Below are 23,483 nucleotides of genomic sequence, written 5' to 3'. Positions count from 1 at the left end.
GGACCAGATACTGAGACAGCCGATTCCGGAACAGAAAAGCAGTCACTTTCGATTAATAGCGGAAAGGCATGAGGACCGGATGAGATACCTGTAAGACTGCACAAGGAATATGCGAAGGGGCTTGCTCCCCTTCTAGCGGCAGTTTACCGTAGACAGCTGGAGCAACGAAGGGGACCGAGAGACTGGAAAAAAATCCCGATTTCAAGAAGGGCCACAGGACATATACTCAATTATAAACCCATATCGTTGACGTCGATCTGTTGCAGAATTATGGAATATGTTTACTGCTCAACATTTCTGACGTTTCTGGGGAACGAAAATCTCCTGTAAAAAATTAGCATGGATTCTCCGAAGAGAGATCTTGCAAAACAGCTCGCGCTGTTCCTTCAAGAGATCCATAGCGCTGTGTACAACGACGCTCAGATTGCTGCCACGTTCCTTGAGTTCAGGAAGGCATCTGAAAGCGTCCAGCACTGCCGTTTTGTGAAGAAAATACGAGCTTATCAAGTACCGGACGAGTTTTGCGACTGAATTCAAGACGTTCTTGCACATATAACTCAACGCGTCGCTCTTAACGGAACAAAATACACTCCTGGAAATGGAAAAAAGAACACATTGACACCGGTGTGTCAGACCCACCATACTTGCTCCGGACACTGCGAGAGGGCTGTACAAGCAATGATCACACGCACGGCACAGCGGACACACCAGGAACCGCGGTGTTGGCCGTCGAATGGCGCTAGCTGCGCAGCATTTGTGCACCGCCACCGTCAGTGTCAGCCAGTTTGCCGTGGCATACGGAGCTCCATCGCAGTCTTTAACACTGGTAGCATGCCGCGACAGCGTGGACGTGAACCGTATGTGCAGTTGACGGACTTTGAGCGAGGGCGTATAGTGGGCATGCGGGAGGCCGGATGGACGTACCGCCGAATTGCTCAACACGTGGGGCGTGAGGTCTCCACAGTACATCGATGTTGTCGCCAGTGGTCGGCGGAAGGTGCACGTACCCGTCGACCTGGGACCGGACCGCAGCGACACACGGATGCACGCCAAGACCGTAGGATCCTACGCAGTGCCGTAGGGGACCGCACCGCCACTTCCCAGCAAATTAGGGACACTGTTGCTCCTGGGGTATCGGCGAGGACCATTCGCAACCGTCTCCATGAAGCTGGGCTACGGTCCCGCACACCGTTAGGCCGTCTTCCGCTCACGCCCCAACATCGTGCAGCCCGCCTCCAGTGGTGTCGCGACAGGCGTGAATGGAGGGACGAATGGAGACGTGTCGTCTTCAGCGATGAGAGTCGCTTCTGCCTTGGTGCCAATGATGGTCGTATGCGTGTTTGGCGCCGTGCAGGTGAGCGCCACAATCAGGACAGCATACAACCGAGGCACACAGGGCCAACACCCGGCATCATGGTGTGGGGAGCGATCTCCTACACTGGCCGTACACCACTGGTGATCGTCGAGGGGACACTGAATAGTCCACGGTACATCCAAACCGTCATCGAACCCATCGTTCTACCATTCCTAGACCGGCAAGGGAACTTGCTGTTCCAACAGGACAATGCACGTCCGCATGTATCCCGTGCCACCCAACGTGCTTTAGAAGGTGTAAGTCAACTACCCTGGCCAGCAAGACCTCCGGATCTGTCCCCCATTGAGCATGTTTGGGACTGGATGAAGCGTCGTCTCACGCGGTCTGCACGTCCAGCACGATCGCTGATCCATCTGAGGCGCCAGGTGGAAATGGCTTGGCAAGCCGTTCCACAGGACTACATCCAGCATCTCTACGATCGTCTCCATGGGAGAATAGCAGCCTGCATTGCTGCGAAAGGTGGATATACACTGTACTAGTGCCGACCTTTGCATGCTCTGTTGCCTGTGTCTATGTGCCTGTGGTTCTGTCAGTGTGATCATGTGATGTATCTGACCCCAGGAATGTGTCAATAAAGTTTCCCCTTCCTGGGACAATGAATTCACGGTGTTGTTATTTCAATTTCCAGGAGTGTAGACGAATTTAAAGGTAATTCCTGGAGTGTACCAAGGAAGTGTGATAGGACCGTCACTGTTTACAATGTATACAGGGTGATACAAAAAGGTACGGCCAAACTTTCAGGAAACATTCCTCACACACAAAGAAAGAAAATATGTTATGTGGACATGTGTCCGGAAACGCTTAATTTCCATGTTAGAGTTCATTTTATTACTTCTCTTCAAATCACATTAATCATGGAATGGAAACACACAGCAACAGAACGTACCAGCGTGACTTCAAACACTTTGTTACAGGAAATGTTCAAAATGTCCTCCGTTAGCGAGGATACATGCATCCACCCTCCGTCGCATGGACTCCATGATGCGCTGATTCAGCCCTGGAGAATGGCGTATTGTATCACAGCTGTCCACAATACGAGCACGAAGAGTTTCTACATTTGGTAGCGGAGTTGCGTAGACACGAGCTTTCAAATGCCCCAATAAATGAAAGTCAAGAGGGTTGTGGTCAGGAGAGCGTGGAGGCCACAGAATTGGTCCGCCTCTACCAATTCATCGGTCACCGAATCTGTTGTTGAGAAGCGTACGAACACATCGACTGAAATGTGCAGGAGCTCCATCGTGCATGAACCACATGTTGTGTCGTACTTGTAAAGGCACATGTTCTAGCAGCACAGGTAGAGTATCCCGTACGAAATTATGATAACGCGCTCCATTGAGCGTAGGTGGAAGAACATGGGGCCCAATCGAGACATCACCAACAATGCCTGCCCAAACGTTCACAGAAAATCTGTGTTGATGACGTGATTGCACAATTCCGTACGGATTCACGTCAGCCACACATGTTGATTGTGAAAATTTACAATTTGATCACGTTGGAATGAAGCCTCATCCGCAAAGAGAACATTTGCGCTGAAATGAGGATTGACACATTGTTGGATGAACCATTCGCAGAAGTGAACCCGTGGAGGCCAATCAGCTGCTGATAGTGCCTGCACACGCTGTACATGGTACGGAAACAACTGGTTCTCCCGCAGCACTCTCCATACAGTGACGTCGTCAACGTTACCTTGTACAGTAGCAACTTCTCTCACGCTGACATTAGGGTTATCGTCAACTGCACGAAGAATTGCCTCGTCCATTGCAGGTTTCCTCGTCGTTCTAGGTCTTCCCCAGTCGCGTGTCATAGGCTGGAATGTTCCGTGCTCCCTAAGACGCCGATCAATTGCTTCGAACGTCTTCCTGTCGGGACACCTTCGTTCTGGAAATCTGTCTCGATACAAACATACCGCGCCACGGCTATTGCCCCGTGCTAATCCATACATCAAATGGGTATCTGCCAACTCCTCATTAGTAAACATTGCACTGACTGCAAAACCACGTTCGTGATGAATACTAACCTGTTGATGCTACGTACTGATGTGCTTGATGCTAGTACTGTAGAACAATGAGTCGCATGTCAACACAAGCACCGAAGTCAACACTACCTTCCTTCAATTGGGCCAACTGGCGGTGAATCGAGAAAGTACAGTACATACTGATGAAACTGAAATGAGCTGTAACATGGAAATTAAGCGTTCCCGGACACCTGTCCACATAACATCTTTTCTTTATTTGTGTGTGAGGAATGTTTCCTGAAAGTTTGGCCGTACCTTTTTGTAACACCCTGTATAAATGATCTTGTAGAAACCACCGGACCCTCTTTACATCTACGTCTACATGGATACTCTCCAAGCCAGAGTACCTGCCAGAGGGTTCATCGAACCACCTTCACAATAATTCTCTATCATTCCACTCTCTAACAGCGAGCGGAAGAAAACGAACACCTATTTCTTTCCGTGCGAGATCTGGTTTCCTTTGCTATGTTGATCGTCTCTCCCTATGTAGGTCGGCGTCAATAAAATAGTTTCGAATTCGGAGCAAAATGTTGGTGACTGAAATTTCGTCAGAGGTTACTGCTGCAACGAAAAACGCCTTTGTTTTAATGATGTCCACACCGAATCCCTTATCATGCCCCCTCTCCCCTATTTCGCGATAATACAAAACGTGCTGCCCTTCATTGAACTTTCTGAGTGAACTCCTTCAATCCGATCTGGTAAGGATCTCACACTGCGCAGCAGTACTCCAAAAGAGGACGGACAAGTGCAATGTAGGCAGTCCCTTAAGCAGATCTGTTGCACCTTCTAAGTGTTCTGCCAATACAACACAGTCTTTAGTATCCCCATAACACTTTCTATGTACGAGGGTTGCCCAGTGAATAATGCCCCATATTTTTTTTCTCCAGAAGTATTTATTCCACAACAATGAAATTTACATATGTGAAAGACTGATGTTTTGTCTACTTGCTTTATTTTTCCACATAATCTCCTTCAAGTTCGACGGCCTTTTTCCAGCGAGACACAAGAGCGTGTATTCCCTGCCGGTAAAAATCTGTACTCTGCCTACGGAGCCAGGTTGTCACTTCGTGAATCACTTCTTCGTCATCGGCAAAACGTCTTCCACGAATGAAATTCTTCATTGGCCCAAACAAGTGAAAGTCTGAAGGAGCCAAATCGGGGCTGTAGGGTGGATGGGGTAACACTATCCAACCCAGTTTCGCGATGTGTTCACAAGTCCTCAAACTTGTGTGAGGACGAGCGTTATCATGCACACACTTTTGAGTATCCAAGCTGATTGATAATCACATCCACACTTCATTTGCTTACTGACAACTCCAGTGCCAATTGTCGAGTCGTAATGCGTCGATCCCGTCGAATGAGAACATCAGCCCGCTGCAACATGTCAGGCGTGACAGCCGTGGGAGGCCTTCCCGACCGCGGCAAATCTCGGAGCTCCGCAGCACCGCCCTCTGATGCTTTCACCCTCTGTGCCCAGCGACCAACAGTACTCCTATCGACTGCAGATGTTCCGTAGACTTTGCACAAGCGTTTATGAATATTGCCCACGGTTTCTTCCTCTGCTACGAGAAATTCAATCACTGCACGTTGTTTATGACGGATGTCACCTGCAGACGCCATTTTAGAACATTCCTATACCACCGCTCTCTGTCGGAGGAAATTGAAACTTTGCGTACACACGCGGGAAACTTCAAATAACTCGCACCTAAAGTGTCACATTTCTAATATTTTTTATTTCGGAGAAAAAAAATATGGGGCATTATTTACTGGGCAACCCTCGTATTCTTTCCAATTTAAGTTCCTCGTGATTGTAATTCCTAGGTATTTAGTTGAATTTACGGCCTTTAGATTTGATTGGCTTATCATGTAACCGAAGTTTAACGGATTCCTTTTAGCATTCATGTGGATGACCTCACACTTTTCGTTACTTAGGGTCAATTACTCACCATACTGATATCTTTTCTAAATCCTTTTGCAATTTTTTTTTTTTTTGATCTTCTGATTATAGTAGTCTACACGCGAGAGTGTCATCTGCAAACAACCTAAGACGGCTGTTCAGATTGTTTCCTAAGTCGTTTGTAGAGATAAAGAAAAGCAGAGGGCCCTTAACACTACCTTAGGGAACGCCAAAAATCACTTCTGTTTACTCCATGACTTTTCGTCAGTTACTGCGAACTGTGACCTTTGTGACAGCAAAGAACGAGTCCAGTCGCATAATTGAGACGATATTCCATAAGCACGCAATTTGATTACAAGCCAGTTGTGAGGTATCTTGCCAAAAGTCTGCTGGAAATCTAGAAATACGGAATCAATCTGAAATTCCTTGTCGATAGCACGCAACACATCGTGTGAGCAAAGAACGATGTTACCTAAATCCGTGTCGATCGTGTGTCAACAAACCGTTCTCTTCCAGGTAATTCATAATGTTCGAACTCAATACATATTCCAGAATCCTGTTTCAAGGCTGTTCCCAGAAGCATTAGTTGTCTATAACAAAGTAGCAAAGCCAGAAGACAATACAGATTTGCAGAATGACCTGCAGAGAGCTGATGAATGGTGGAGGCTCTGGCAGTTGATCCTCAACGTAAACAAATCTAACATACTACGGAGAAATAGGGAAAGAAATTCACTGTCCGCAGCTCGTTCTCGTGCGGTAGCGTTCCCGCTTCCCGATCCCGTGTTCGATTCCCGGCGGGGTCGGGGATTTTCTCTGCCTCGTGATGACTGGGTGTTGTGTACTGTCCTGAGGTTAGTTAGGTTTAAGTAGTTCTAAGTTCTAGGGCACTGATGACCATTGATGTTAAGTCCCATAGTGCTCAGAGCCATTTGAACCATTTTGAAAGAAATTCACTATTGTATGTCTGCGGGTTTTTTTTTTTTTCATCAGTCTACGACTGGTTTGATGCGGCCCGCCACGAATTCCTTTCCTGTGCTAACCTCTTCACCTCAAAGTAGCACTTGCAACCTACGTCCTGGTGGTGGTGGTGGTAGTTAGTGTTTAACGTCCCGTCGACAACGAGGTCATTAGAGACGGAGCGCAAGCTCGGGTTAGGGAAGGATTGGGAAGGAAATCGGCCGTGCCCTTTCAAAGGAACCATCCCGGCATTTGCCGGAAACTATTTAGGGAAATCACGGAAAACCTAAATCAGGATGGCCGGAGACGGGATTGAACCGTCGTCCTCCCGAATGCGAGTCCAATGCAACCTACGTCCTCAATTATTTGCTTGACGTATTCCAATCTCTGTCTTCCTCTACAGTTTTTGGCCTCTACAGCTCCCTCTAGTACCATGGAATTCATTCCCTCATGTCTTAGCAGATGTCCTATCAACCTGTCCCTTCTCCTTATCAGTGTTTTCCACATATTCCTTTCCTCTCCGATTCTGCGTAGAACCTCCTCATTCCTTACCTTATCAGTCCACCTAATTTTCAACACTCGTCTATAGCACCACATCTCAAATGCTTCGATTCTCTTCTGTTCCGGTTTTCCCACAGTCCCTGTTTAACTACCATACAATGCTGTACTCCAGACGTACATCCTCAGAAATTTCTTCCTCAAATTAAGGCCGGTATTTGATATTAGTAGACTTCTCTTGGCCAGAAATGCCTTTTTGGCCTTAGCGAGTCTGCTTTTGATGTCCTCCTTGCTCCGTCCGTCATTGGTTATTTTACTGCCTAGGTAGCAGAATTCTTTAACTTCATTGACTTCGTGACCATCAATTCTGATGTTAAGTTTCTCGCTGTTCTCATTTCTACTACTTCTCATTACCTTCGTCTTTCTCAGATTCACTCTAAAAACATACTGTGTACTCATTAGACTGTTCATTCCGTTCAGCAGATCATTTAATTCTTCTTCACTTTCACTCAGGATAGCTATTTCATCAGCGAATCGTATCACTCATATCCTTTAACTTTGTATTTTAATTCCACTCCTGAACCTTTCCTTTATTTCCATCGTTGCTTCCTCGATGTACAGATTGAAGAGTAGGGGCGAAAGGCTACAGACTTGTCTTGCACCCTTCTTAATACGAGCACTTTGTTCTTGATCGTCCACTCTTATTATTCCCTCTTGGTTGTTGTACATATTGTGTATGACCCGTCTCTGCCTATAGCTTACCCCTACTTTTTTTAGAATCTCGAACAGCTTACACCATTTTATATTGTCGAACGCTTTTTCCAGGTCGACAGATCCTATGAAAGTGTCTTGATTTTTCTTTAGCCTTGCTTCCATTATTAGCCGTAACGTCAGAATTGCCTCTCTCGTCCCTTTACTTTTCCTAAAGCCAAACTGATAGTCACCTAGCGCATTCTCAATTTTCTTTTCCACTCTTCTGTATATTATTCTTGTAAGCAGCTTCGATGCATGAGCTGTTAAGCTGATTGTGCGATAATTCTCGCACTTGTCAGCTCTTGCCGTCTTCGGAATTGTGTGGATGATGCTTTTCCGAAAGTCAGATGGTATATCGCCAGACTCATATATTCTACACACCAACGTGAATAGTCGTTTTGTTGCCACTTCCCCCAATGATTTTAGAAATTCTGATGGAATGTTATCTATTCGTTCTGCCTTATTTGACCGTAAGTCCTCCAAAGCTTTTTTAAATTCCGATTCTAATACTGGTTCCCTTATCTCTTCTAAATCTACTCCTGTTTCTTCTTCTATCACATCAGACAAATCTTCACCCTCATAGAGGCTTTCAATGTATTCTTTCCACCTATCTGCTCTCTCCTCTGCACTTAACAGTGGAATTCCCGTTGCACTCTTAATGTTACCACCGTTGCTTTTAATGTCACCAAAGGTTGTTTTGACTTTCCTGTATGCTGAGTCTGTCCTTCCGATAATCATATCTTTTTCGATGTCTTCACATTTTCCCTGCAGCCATTTCGTCTTAGCTGCCCTGCACTTCCTATTTATTTCATTCCTCGGCGACTTGTGTTTCTGTATTCCTGATTTTCCCCGAACATGTTTGTACTTCCTCCTTTCATCAATAAACTGAAGTATTTCTTCTGTCACCCATGGTTTCTTCGCAGCTACCTTCTTTGTACCTATGTTTTCCTTCCCAACTTCTGTGATGGCCCTTTTTAGAGATGTCCATTCCTCTTCAATTGTACTGCCTACTGCGCTATTCCTTATTGCTGTATCTATAGCGTTAGACAACTTCAAACTAATCTCGTCATTCCTTAGTACTTCCGTATCCCACTTCTTTGCGTATTGATTCTTCCTGACTAATGTCTTGAACTTCAGCCTACTCTTCATCACTACTATAGTGTGATCTGAGTCTATATCTGCTCCTGTGTACGCCTTACAATCCAGTATCTGATTTCGGAATCTCTGTCTGACCATGATGTAATATAATTGAAATATTCCCGTATCTCCCGGCCTTTTCCAAGTACACCTCCTCCTCTTGTGATTCTCGAACAGGGTATTCGCTATTACTACTTGAAACTTGTTACAGAACTCAATTAGTCTTTCTCCTCTTTCATTCCTTGTCCCAAGCCCATATTCTCCTATAACCTTTTCTTCTACTCCTTCCCTTACAACTGCATTCCAGTCGCCCATGACTATGAGATTTTCGTCCCCCTTTACATACTGCATTACCCTTTCAATATCCTCATACACTTTCTCTATCTGTTCATCTTCGGCTTGCGACGTCGGCATGTATACCTGAACTATCGTTGTCCGTGTTGGTCTGCTGTCGATTCTGATTAGAACAACTCGGTCACTGAACTGTTCACAGTTCACCTTCCTATTCATAACGAATCCTACACCTGTTATACCATTTTCTGCTGCTGTTGATATTACCCGATACTCATCTGACCAGAAATCCTTGTCTTCCTTCCACTTCACTTCACTGACCCCTACTATATCTAGTTTGAGCCTTTGCATTTCCCTTTTCAGATTTTCTAGTTTCCCTACCACGTTCAAGCTTCTGACATTCCATGCCCCGACTCGTAGAACGTTATCTTTTCGTTGATTATTCAATCTTTTTCTCATGGTAACCTCCCCCTTGGCAGTCCCCTCCCGGAGATCCGAATGGGGGACTATTCCGGAATCTTTTGCCAATAGAGAGATCATCATGACACTTCTACAAATACAGGCCACATGTCCTGTGGATACACGTTACGTGTCTTTAATGCAGTGGTTTCCATTGCCTTCTGCATCCTCATGTCGTTGATCATTGCTGATTCTTCCACCTTTAGGGGCAATTTCCCACCCTTAGGACAAGAGAGTGCCCTGAACCTCTATCCGCTCCTCCGCCCTCTTTGACAAGACCGTTGCAGAATGAGGCTGACTTCTTATGCCGGAAGTCTTCGGCCACCAATGCTGATTATTTAATCAAAATTTAGGCACTGGTGGGGATTGAACCCGGGACCGAAGATGTTTTTATTATGAATCAAACACGCTACCCCTTTTTTTTTTTTTGCATTTTGTTCGTTATATATCGTTGTGTTTGGTCGTTGCGGACGTCGCAAGACATCCTGTTCAAGTTCGGTGGTTGATCCTTCCACTCAGTTTTTTATTACAGAGGCCAACCGGCTCTCTGACCGAACACGCTGAGCTATCGTGCCGGCTCCCCTAGACCAAGGGTACCTCTGCTCTGCGCTATTGACGAAAAATTGCTGGAAACAGTAACTACCATATTTAGCTACGAGTAGCTATCTAGAGCAACCTCAATGACCATAGAAAACATAGCAGAAAAAGCAGATTCCAGACAGATTCATAGGAAGAGTCTTAAAGAAATGTAACTCATCCATGAAAGAAGGGGTTCACAAGACCCTTGGTCGTCAATCTGGGACTCTTAACAGAGAGGACTGATAGAAGAAATAGAGAAGATCCAAAGAAGAACGGCGCGTTTCGTCACATGAGTGTTACCGAGAAGCTCAAAAATTTCCAATGGCAGACGCTACAAGAGAGACGTTGTGCGTCACGGACAGGTTTACCATTGAAATTTCTAGAAAAAACTCTCCCGGAAGAGTCGGACAGCATATTACTTCCTCCTGCATATAATACAACTCGACTAATGACCGCGACGAAAAAATTCGAGACATTAGAGCCAATACAGTGACTTACCGACAACCATTCTTCCCACGCACGACTCCGAGTAGAACAGGGTAGAGCGGATCAATTAGTGGTACCAGAAATCCCTTTCACCACACACAGTTATGTGGCTTGCGAGTATGAAGTTCAAAAGTGTTCAAATGTGTGTGAAATCTTATGGGACTTAACTGCTAAGGTCATCAGTCCCTAAGCTTACACACTACTTAACCTAAACTATCCGAAGGTCAGTCCATGACTGCAGCGCCTCAGACCGCTCGGCTAATCCCGCGCGGCGAGTATGATGTAGATGTAGGTGTAGACACGGTGCTACAGAGTTTGCCGTCCCGTACTGTCACGACATCACGACACCATTAACGTCCACAGCAACACTCTTCATTTCATCTGCAGTTTCTCAAAACAGCTTCACTTTAACTTACAGGGTGTTTCAAAAATGACCGGTATATTTGAAACGGCAATAAAAACTAAACGAGCAGCGATAGAAATACACCGTTTGTTGCAATATGCTTGGGACAACAGTACATTTTCAGGCGGACAAACTTTCGAAATTACAGTAGTTACAATTTTCAACAACAGATGGCGCTGCAAGTGATGTGAAAGATATAGAAGACAACGCAGTCTGTGGGTGCGCCATTCTGTACGTCGTCTTTCTGCTGTAAGCGTGTACTGTTCACAACGTGCAAGTGTGCTGTAGACGACATGATTTATTCCTTAGAACAGAGGATTTTTCTGGTGTTGGAATTCCACCGCCTAGAACACAGTGTTGTTGCAACAAGAAGGTTATTTTTACCTGGACGGCTTCGTCAATAAACAGAACTGGCGCATATGGGGAACCGAAAAGCCCCATGTTACAGTCCCATCGTTCCTGCATCCTCAAAAAGTACTGGTCTGGGCCGCCATTTCTTCCAAAGGAATCATTGGCCCATTTTTCAGATCCGAAATGATTACTGCAGCACGCTATCTGGACATTCTTCGTGCATTTGTCGCGGTACAAACTGCCTTAGACGACACTGCGAACACCTCGTGGTTTATGCAAGATGGTGCCCGGCCACATCGCGCGGCCGACGTCTTTAATTTCCTGAATGAATATTTCGATGATCGTGTGATTGCTTTGGGTTATCCGAAACATACAGGAGGCGGCGTGGATTGGCCTCCCTATTCGCCAGACATGAACCCCTGTGACTTCTTTCTGTGGGGACACGTGAAAGACCAGGTGTACCGCCAGAATCCAGAAACAATTGAACAGCTGAAGCAGTACATCTCATCTGCATGTGAAGCCATTCCGCCAGACACGTTGTCAAAGGTTTCGGGTAATTTCATTCAGAGACTACGCCATATTATTGCTACGCATGGTGGATATGTGGAAAATATCGTACTATAGAGTTTCCCAGACCGCAGCGCCATCTGTTGTTGAGAATTGTAACTACTGTAATTTCGAAAGTTTGTCTGCCTGAAAATGTACTGTTGTCCCAAGCATATTGCAACAAACGGTGTATTTCTATCGCTGCTCGTTTAGTTTTTATTGCCGTTTCAAATATACCGGTCATTTTTGAAACACCCTGTATTTTGGTTACAGTACTTCCCTCTACACCCTTCACCACACAGAACATTCCAAACATTATATCAAAACACTTTTTACCACATTATATGATCGTCCTCAAACTAAGTTTCATCATTCTCGTTGTTCACTATCAAAAATGGCTCAAACGGCTGTAAGCACTATGGGACATAACATCTGAGGTCCTCAGTGCCCTAGACTTAGAACTACTTAGACCTAACTAACCTAAGGACACCACACACATCCATGCCTGAGGCAGGATTCGAATCTGCGACCGTAGGAGCAGCGCGGTTCCGGACTGAAACACCCAGGACCGCTAGGCCACAGCGGCCGGCTGTTCACTTTCAACTGTCTCCCATTACCTACCTCGATTACAAAGTACAGATAGTAATTTTGATCTAAGGGGCTTAGTATTTGACTACTTTTATCACAAAATATACGCTGCTTAAATTTACAAGAAAATAATACATTTACAAACAGAATTACATACGACAGGATACTCTGATGAACATTTTATGTCTGTATGAAGAAAAATCTCTAAATAAGTAGACAGTGACTTCACATTGGTACAAAGACAGTTAACGAAACAGATACTACTGTCAAGTTAACATATTTTAATCTAATTTCCTTACTTAATACTATATATAACGAAGAAATTCGCCGGCCGGTGTGGCCAAGCGGTTAAAGGCGCTACAGTCTGGAACCGCGTGCCCGCTACGGTCGCAGGTTCGAATCCTGCCTCGGGCATGGATGTGTGTGATGTCCTTAGGTTAGTTAGGTTTAAGTAGTTCTAAGTTCTAGGGGACTGATGACCTTAGAAGTTAAGTCCCATAGTGCTCAGAGCCATTTGAACCATTTTTTGAAGAAATTGGAAATTTGTGGTAAGTTCCTATGGAACCAAACTGCTGAGGTCATCGGTCCCTAGGCCTACACACTACTGAATCTAACTTAAACGAAATTACGATAGGACAACGCACACACACTCATGCCCGTGAGAGGACTCGAACCTCCGATAGGGGCAGCCCCGCGAACCGTGGCAAGACGCCCAAGACCACGCGGCTAGACCGCGCAGCTATAATGAGGAATTCAAGTTTGAGTGCCTGCATTGTTCTAAACACAAGACAGTACTGACGATGTTTACATTACTACGTAAGAAAAAGTACATTATATTTACAGAGAAGAATTACTTATAATGCAAAGTTGATCTCAGTGTCTAACCTGGCTTCTTTGTTTCCACATAAAGTTTTAAAATATCTGGTGTTACTAATAAATGAATAGCACCCGTTTGCTTTTGTTCTACAATATTACTTTTATTGTGTTAACCAGTTTTCGGCGTAGAAGGCCATCTTGAGACATTTACATAAATGTCTGAAGATGGCCTTGTAAGCCGAAAACTGGTTAACACAATAAATAAAATATTGTAGAACAAAAGCAAACTGGTGCTTTTCATTTATTATAATGTTGTTCTACCAAGAACCGAGGGAAGATTCTGTTAACATGATCTGGTCCTAGGTTTTTAATAACAAATCGCTGGAATATTATGCTACTTTTGAACACAGTTTTCATTTATTGATCTGTTCTTGACAAACTTTTCACAATAACACTTCTAAAGGAAAGACCAAGCAACGTTTCTTTGAGTAGACAAAGAACATAGGCGATCAGAGAAAAGCATATACCAAATTCAATGACTGCTAAATCCACTCTCCTCTGAACTTGTGTAAAGCCACTCTGAAACAACTTTGGCGCATTTGGTGCCTAAAATATTTGTAAGTATTACGAACCCAGCTTTCAGTACCTTCTGGAATAGAATTTAGTTGAAATTCGTAATAACATCACTGTCTTAATTGAAATTGTTTTTCACGTTTAATTGACATAATGTTTTCTGGAAATAATTGTTTCAAAAATGGTTCAAATGACTCTGAGCACTATGGGACTTAACTGCTACGGTCATCAGTCCCCTAGAACTTAGAACTACTTAAACCTAACTAACATAAGGACAGCACACAACACCCAGCCATCACGAGGCAGAGAAAATCCCTGACCCCGCCGGGAATCGAACCCGGGAACCCGGGCGTGGGAAGCGAGAACGCTACCGCACGACCACGAGATGCGTACAGAGGTCATCAGTCCCCTAGAACTTAGAACTACTTCAACCTAACTAACCGAGGATATCACACACATCCATTCCCCAGGCAGCATTCGAACCTGCGACCGTAGCAGTCGCTAGGTTCCGGACCGAAGCGCCTAGAACCGCGCGGTCACAAAGGCCGACAGTAATTGTTTGCGTGAAGATTTAAACGGTTAATGGTTGATAACAAAAGTTGAGAATTTCTACAATATGAAAAATAGCAGCTTCCTTTAATTGCACAACATCGTCTTTCATGGTCGCTAATAAAATTAGAAAAATTATGAATGAATACAAGAATTTTGTTTGCACGGAAACAGAAGCAATACAATTTTTTTGGCACTGTAAAATTGTTTTTGGATCATTTTAGTTAACAAATGGTTCAAATGGCTCTGAGCACTATGCGACTTAACTTCTGAGGTCAACAGCGGCCTAGAACGTAGAACTAATTAAACCTAACTACCTTAAGGACATCACACACATCCATACCCGAGGCAGGATTCGAACCTGCGACCGGAGCGGTCGCTCGGCTCAAGACTGTAGCGCCTAGAACCGCACGGCCACTCCGGCCGGCTTTAAGTTAACAAATGTGATTACTAATTTTCATTTTTCAAGCTCGAGATTACGAAATGGATCGATATTAATAATCAAAGCATATTATGAGAAAAACAGGTTTCTTGTTAATGAAATATGTTCAGAACTGTCTTCAGATGTGGAATACGTAAGTGTGAAAATAAACGAAAGTCAGGTCAAAAATTTATACGGAATCCAAAATTTCAATTGACATACGAAAGTTCTGAGGAGGCAAGATTCATTACAACACAAAAAGTACACAAGAGGTAAATGCCCGCCAAACTACGGAATTCAGGAAAGGCACGAAGATTACACATTAGCCTAGACCGTAAACACAATCGAGGAGTCTTATGTTAAGATGGCGGAGAACCTTACGAAGTACATGGGTTTTTCATACTGCCGTCGTTTTCTTTAATCGTGATGAACAGAAATTTGCAGCGATTAGGCTGAGGTGTTTCAGATGAATTGCAATTCTTGTGTACATGGCGAAAGAGAAGTTTTAGGATAGTAATAACAGGGAAATCGAAAGGCTCTCACAGTGTATACCCAGACAGTTCGCGCCAAGTCCGGCCGTTAAATCAGAGCAGAGAGCCGTTACGGTTTGTCGCGTCCAGCGGCTGCAGGGGTCGCTGGGACGGCTCCCCCTAGCAGTCGAGTTAATTGCCTTACATCGGAGCCGGTCGCAGCGGCGAGATCTAATTGCGAAACTCGGCGACGGGAGGTGTCCGCCGCCAGAGTAAACACGTGTCGGCTGCCGGCGCCAAATGGCGGACAGTGGTCAGCCGGGGAGCCGACCAGGTTATTAGCCGCCTCCGCTGCCACGCCACCTGTTCACCTCGCCTGAGGCGGCTTCACCGAGTCTGGCGAGCTACCGTACCGTCCACTGGCAAACCTTCCAGAAGAAGTCATCGAGACCGCGCAGAAGCACAACACTAGCTAAGGCCGATATTACTCTACAAAATTAGTTGGACAAAGTTGCTTTCTCCAACACTGTACATTGGACGTAGTGTAATAGGGAATTTTTGTCAAATATCGCCATTAGTCTAATTTGTTGTTGTTGTTGTGGTCTTCAGTCGTGAGACTGGTTTGATGCAGCTCTCCATGCTACTCTATCCTGTGCAAGTTTCTTCATCTCCCAGTACCTACTGCAGCCTACATCCTTCTGAATCTGCTTAGTGTGTTCGTCTCTTGGTCTCCCTCTACGATTTTTACCCTCCACGCTGCCCTCCAGTACTAAATTGGTGATCCCTTGATGCCTCAGAACATGTCCTACCAAACGATCCCTTCTTCTGGTCAAGTTGTGCCACATACTCCTCTTCTCCCCAATTCTATTCAATACCTTCTCATTAGTTATGTGATCTATCCACCTAATCTTCAGCATTCTTCTGTAGCACCACATTTCGAAAGTTTCTATTCACTTCTTGTCCAAACTATTTATCGTCCACGTTTCACTTCCATACATGGCTACACTACATACAAACACTTTCAGAAACGACTTCCTGACACTTAAATCTATACTCTATGTTAGCAAATTTCTCTTCTTCAGAAACGCTTTCCTTGCCATTGCCAGTCTACATTTTATATTCTCTCTACTTCTACCATCATCAGTTACTTTGCTCCCCAAATAGCAAAACACCTTTACTACTTTAAGTGTCTCATTTCTTAATCTAATTCCCTCAGCATCACCCCATTTAATTCGACTACATTCCACTATCCTCGTTTTCCTTTTGTTGATGTTCATCTTATACCCTCCTTTCAAGACACTGTCCATTCTGTTCAACTGCTCTTCCAAGTCCTTTGCTGTCTCTGACAGAATTACAATGTCATCGGCGAACCTCAAAGTTTCTATTTCTTCTCCATGGATTTTAGTACCTAATCCGAACTTTTCTTTTGTTTACTTTACTGCTTGCTCAATATATAGATTGAATAGCATCGGGGAGAGGCTACAACCCTGTATCACTCCCTTCCCAACCACTGCTTCCCTTTCATGTCCCTCAACTCTTATAACTGCCATCTGGTTTCTGTAAAAATTGTAAATAGCCTTTCGCTCCCTGTATTTTACCGCTGCCACATTTAGAATTTGAAACAGACTGTTCCAGTCAACAATGTCAAAAGCTTTCTCTAAGTCTACGAATACTAGAAACGTACGTTTGCCTTACCTTAATCTTTCTTCTAAGATAAGTCGTAGCGTCAGTATTGCCTCACGTGTTCCATCATTTCTACGGAATCCAAACTGATCTTTCCCGAGATCTGCTTCTTTCAGTTTTTCCATTCGTCTGTAAAGAATTCGCTTTAGTATTTTGCAGCCGTGACTTATTAAACTGATAGTTCGGTAATTTTCACATCTGTCAACACCTGCTTTCTTTGGGATTGGAATTATTATATTCTGCTTGAAGTCTGAGGGAATTTCGCCCGCCTCATACATCTTGCTCACCAGATGGTAGAGTTTTGTTAGGCCTGGCTCTCCCAAGGCTGTCAGTAGTTCTAATGGAATGTTGTCTATTCCTGGGGCCTTGTTTCGACTTAGGTCTTTCAATGCTCTGTCAAACTCTTCGCGCAGTATCATGTCTCCTATTTCATCTTCATCTACATTCTCTTCTACTTCTATAATATTGTTCTCAAGAACTTCGCCCTTATGTAGATCCTCTGTCTACTCCTGCTTTCCCTTCTTTGCTTAGAACTGGGTACCCATCTGAGCTCTTGATATTCATGCAAGTGGTTCTCTTCTCTCCAAAGGTCTCTTTAATTTTCCTGTAGGCAGTATCTATCTTACCCCTAGTGAGATAGGCCTCTACATCCTTACATTTGTCCTCTAGCCATCCCTGCTTAGTCATTTTGCACTTCCTGTCGATCTCATTTTTGAGACGTTTGTATTTCTTTTTGCCTGCTTCACTTACTGCATTTTTGTATTTTCTCCTTTCATCAATTAAATTCAGTGTCTCTTCTGTTACCCAAGGATTTCTACTAGCCCTCGTCTTTTTACCTACTTGATCCTCTGCTGTCTTCATTATTTCATTCCTCAAAGCTACCCATTCTTCTTTTACTGTATTTCTTTCCCCAATTCCTGTCAATTTTTCCCTTATGCTCTCCTGAAACTCTGTACAACCTCTGTTTCTTTCAGTTTATCCAGGTCCCATCTCCTTAAATTCCCACCTTTTTGCAGTTTCTTCAGTTTTAATCTACGGTTCATAACCAATAGATTGTGTTCAGAGTCCACATCTGCCCCTGGAAATGTCTTACAATTTAATATCTGGTTCCTAAATCTCTCTCTTACCATTATATAATCTATCTGAAACCTTCTAGTATCTCCAGGGTTCTTCCATGTATACAACCTTCTTTCATGATTCTTGAACCAAGTGTTAGCTATGACTAAGTTATGCTGTGTGCAAAATTCTACCAGGTGGCTTCCTCTTTCATTCTTTAGCCCCAATCCATATTCTCCTACTACGTATCCTTCTCTTCCTTTTCCTACTGTCGAATTCCAGTCACCCATGACTATTAAATTTTCGTCTCCCTTCACTATCTGAGTCATTTCTTTTATCTCATCATACATTTCATCAATTTCTTCATCGTCTGCAGAGCAAGTTGGCATATAAACTTGTACTACTGTAGTAGGCGTGGGCTTCGTGTCTATCTTGGCCACAATAATGCGTTCACTATGCTGTTTGTAGTAGCTTACCCGTACTCCTATTTTTTTATTCATTATTAAACCTACTCTTGCATTACCCCTATTTGATTTTGTATTTATAACCCTGTATTTACCTGACCAAAAGTCTTGTTCCTCCTGCCACCGAACTTCACTAATTCCCACTATATCTAACTTTAACCTATCCATTTCCCTTTTTAAATTTTCTAACCTACCTGCTCGATTAAGGGATCTGACATTCCACGCTCCGATCCGTAGAATGCCAGTTTTCTTTCTCCTGATAACGACGTCCTCTTGAGTAGTCCCCGCCCGGAGATCCGAAGGGGGACTATTTTACCTCCAAAATATTTTACCCAAGAGGACGCCATCATCATTTAACCATATAGTAAAGCTGCATGCCCTCGGTAAAAATTACGGCTGTAGTTTCCCCTTGTTTTCAGCCATTCGCAGTACGAGAACAGCAAGGCCGTTTTGGTTTGTGGTTAGTGTTACAAGGCCAGATCAGTGAGTCATCCAGACTGTTGGCCCTGAAACTACCGAAAAGGCTGCTGCCCCTCTTCAGGAACCACACGTTTGTCTGGCCTCTCAGCAGATACCCCTCCGTTGTGGTTGCACCTACGGTACGGCTATCTGTATCGTTGAGGCACGCAAGCCTCCCCACCAACGGCAAGGTCCATTGTTCATGGGGGGGGGGGGGGTTGTCTAATTTGTTTGATCAAATCTAGTGCCTCGCCTTAGCCTGCATTTACAGTGGCACCGAAAACGGTCGTCAGACACTGTCGCCAGAGGTCACCCGATAACATCGGTCGATAGCGTAGTCATAGTGCGTCCGATCTCCTTCGTCAGTTTTTAGCAGGATCAAGGAGGTTAGTGTGCAGTGGTCCCTTACTACACACCGAAATTACAATACAAATCAGTTGTAGTTGCCACACACTTCTTTATTACAAATACATTGCTCATAATACAGGGCTATTACAAATGATTGAAGCGATTTCATAAATTCACTGTAGCTCCATTCATTGACATATGGTCACGACACACTACAGATACGTAGAAAAACTCATAAAGTTTTGTTCGGCTGAAGCCGCACTTCAGGTTTCTGCCGTCAGAGCGCTCGAGAGCGCAGTGAGACAAAATGGCGCCAGGAGCCGAGAAAGCGTAAGTCGTGCTTGAAATGCACTCACATCAGTCAGTCATAACAGTGCAACGACACTTCAGGACGAAGTTCAACAAAGATCCACCAACTGCTAACTCCATTCGGCGATAGTATGCGCAGTTTAAAGCTTCTGGATGCCTCTGTAAGGGGAAATCAACGGGTCGGCCTGCAGTGAGCGAAGAAACGGTTGAACGCGTGCGGGCAAGTTTCACGCGTAGCCCGCGGAAAATTGGCTCATGCCACAACTGGAGACCGACAGCGCCGACTTCATCTTTCAACAGGATGGTGCTCCACCGCACTTCCATCATGATGTTCGGCATTTATTAAACAGGAGATTGGAAAACCGATGGATCGGTCGTGGTGGAGATCATGATCAGCAATTCATGTCATGCCCTCCACACTCTCCCGACTTAACCCCATGCGATTTCTTTCTGTGGGGTTATGTGAAAGATTCAGTGTTTAAACCTCTTCTACCAAGAAACGTGCCAGAACTGCGAGCTCGCATCAACGATGCTTTCGAACTCATTGATGGGGACATGCTGCGCCGAGTGTCGGAGGAACTTGATTATCGGCTTGATGTCTGCCGAATCACTAAAGCGGCACATATCGAACATTTGTGAATGCCTAAAAAAACTTTTTGGGTTTTTGTATGTGTGTGCAAAGCATTGTGAAAATATCTCAAATAATGAAGTTATTGTAGAGCTGTGAAATCGCTTTAATCATTTGTAATAACCCTGTACATTCACAGTAACCATAAATACAACAGAGCTTGTCTTATAGAACAACAAAATCTTTTAAGATATCTTCCACATATCGTTTTCTTTCATCCACTTACATTAATTAAAACCCTGTCCATGGACCCATACTTAATTCAGCATGACTGACCAATGATCCACACATACTTCATCACTTACATAGAAACTCTTTTATCTATCTTTCTAGCTCTCCAAGTTCAGAATTCAACAGGCAGTAATGTTTTAAGACTTCTTTGGCCACCTCTACATAATTCAAACACAATATTCATAAAATCATGTTCGCAAAATATGACTACATAACTATCCCAGTTAAAAGTTCTGAGTCCAACAAACACCAAATTTTAAGGTTTACTTGGTCAACTTTTCATTAACTAATACAATGTTCATAAAATCCTGATTCATAAAATATGACTAACATGACTAGCTCACACCAATGTTCTGAGCTCAACAACCCCCAAAATTTTTTCACACCAATGTTCTGAGCTCAACAACCCCCAAAATTTTTTAAGTTTGCTCGGCCAACTTCAGATTAGTTAGAACAATACTACTTGCATATACCAGGTTCGTATGATTTCAGTACTTGACCATAACCAGAATATCTTCCCAAAAAATGTTAACACGGGCCGCTTCTACTCCTCATGAGAATTAATAATGGACACGAGCACACTAAAATATTTTAACCAATACAAGAAATCCACGGAACAGGAAATGAAATAAAAAGATACTCAACATAGCACCGCGATTGAGTTTCAGAAACCATAACTCTCAACCGAAAGGATGGAATTACAAGACAGTAACAATGTAACCCGAGACTTGGGAGGGGCAGGTCCTTAAATATCACTCTGCCACCGTGGTAGTCCGATCCCAGTTTACTCGCGTCAAACACTGCCAATTATCTGCAACATAAAACACGTCAGCGGTAGACAATATTCTGAGGCATGAGATACACAATCCTAAATGCACAACTAGTTATCAATATCTTGCAACGATATACTCCACAAATGAAACCAAGAGAATTGACATCCGATACTTCCTTGGGAAGTCACGGCTCTTAAAATTTGGTTAGCCAATCCCTTAAAACCATCACTAAAATAATTGCATAAAAGTTAGAATAGCAAGAATAATCTTGGCGCATATTTAAAGGCCAGACTAAAATAATGACATAACAGGTAGAATGGAAAAATATTTCAGCGCAGCTTGGAACGACGAACAAACAAAATGCTACAAATGGCTCTGAGCACTATGGGACTTAAGATGTGAGGTCATCAGTCCCCTAGATCTTAGAACTACTGAAACCTAACTAACCTAAGGACATCACACACATCCTTGCCCGAGGCAGGATTCTAACCTGCGTCCGTACCGGTTGAGCGGTTCCAGACTGAAGCGCCTAGAACCGCTCGGCCACTCCAGCCGGCGAACACCGAACACAGACGTACGCACTACTTAGTTACACTTGTAGCAACGTGTCTAGCCAGGCTTCGTGTCTGTTTTGTGAGCGTCGTTACACTTCCTCAACTGCCGTCAGGTTATCAACTGACGACACCAATTCCAGTGATAAGCTACTGGAACAATTACAAATGGTTTTTAGTACACTGGAATATTTAGTTAATATGAACAACACCCACAGAAATAGCTCGACGACTCCAATTCATTCGGCCTGTGTAACCTGTAACCAACTCGACGGGACTTGTGCTTCCAACCTCGAGGAAATCCCCATCACCATGGGCAGAAGATTTGCATTGTAACGGTTAAACTCGCGATAGCGGCCGGCCACGCTCCTTCGTCATGCCGACTCGGCCTCTAGCCGTGCTGCATACAAACACAGTCCCACGTCACTCCACCTCACACCGCGGTTACCCGCACACCAGCCACCAGCAGAGCTTGCGCACTCCAGTTAAAATCCCCCTCCGCCAAAGATGTGAAGAAGACAAATAAGCATCGAAATCGACTCTACGATGAAAAGACAATCGATGGAAACTGTCGCCAGCAACCCACCAGCTTAGTTAATTTAAGTTACAATCTATTTTACGAGGGTTGCCCAGAAAGTAACGCACTGCATTTTTTTGTTTTTTTTTTTTCAGCTGAAAACAATGCTACGAATGCGAAACGTTACGTATGTATTATTTGAAGTCTCTTGAGTGAGTGCGCCATGTTTCCGTCACTTCCGACTGATAGCGTAGCTACAGGACAGTTTCAAAATTGCGTCTGTACGTGATGTACGTTACAAGCAACGTGCCGTCATTGAATTTCTCACTGCATAGAAAGAAACTGTTGGGAATACTCACAAACGTTCGTGCAAAGTCTATGGAGCATCTGTACAGTTAGTAGCTGGACACGGAAGGTGAGGTCATCAGAAGGTGGTTCGGCGGAGCTCCACGATTTGCAGCGGTCGGGGAGACCGTCTACGGCTGTCACACCCGACACTTTGCAGCGAGTTCATGTTATTATTCAAGAGGACAGACGCCATTAAAGTATGCCCATTAGTCGAAAACGTTTTGAGGACGATGAGGAGGTGATTCACACAGTGAACCACTAGCTCTGCCACCAGGACAAGGATTGCTACCGACAGGGCAAACACGCCCTTGTTTCGAGCTGGAGGAGGCCATAGAACGGGATGATGATGATGATGTTTGGTTTGTGGGGCGCTCAACTACGTGGTTATCAGCGCCCGTACAAATTCCCAACCTTTGCTCTGTCCAGTCTCGCTCTTTCATGAATAGTGATGGAATGATGGGGACAACACAAACACCCAGTCATCTCGAGGCAGGTGAAAATAGAACTGGATAGAGATTACGTGGAAAAATAAGGTATGCAGGTAAAACACCATTCTTTCGTGTGTATAATTCTCATTATGTTCAATAAAGAATTATCGAAGAAAAAAATTCAGTGCATTACTTCCTGGGCAATCCTCCCTATGTATGAAGGTGGCGCTGTGCTTGTATAGTGCCTCATAGTGCTGCATAGTGGCTTTTGCAAGTAAAGATACGCCGAATGCATGAGAGTGAACCTTCCTCTCTAGTAAAAAACGTGTCGAGTGCTACACAGACAAATATTTGAGATGACGAGAGAAGCGTACTGTTGTCTACTCGAGACAATTCGTGGTGACCTTGAAGACTAAGTTATAAACACACTGTTTTGCTGTATTTATTTAAAGTTGTGCAAAGACTGACATTTAACACACAATTGAAAGAAAAGCTTTAAGTGTAGCATGATACTCTGAAAACCTA

This window comes from Schistocerca cancellata, chromosome 7 (genome assembly GCF_023864275.1).
Source record: "Schistocerca cancellata isolate TAMUIC-IGC-003103 chromosome 7, iqSchCanc2.1, whole genome shotgun sequence".
NCBI lineage: Eukaryota > Metazoa > Arthropoda > Insecta > Orthoptera > Acrididae > Schistocerca > Schistocerca cancellata.
The sequence above is the reverse complement of the archived record's forward strand: the minus strand, read 5'-3'. Positions refer to the sequence as shown.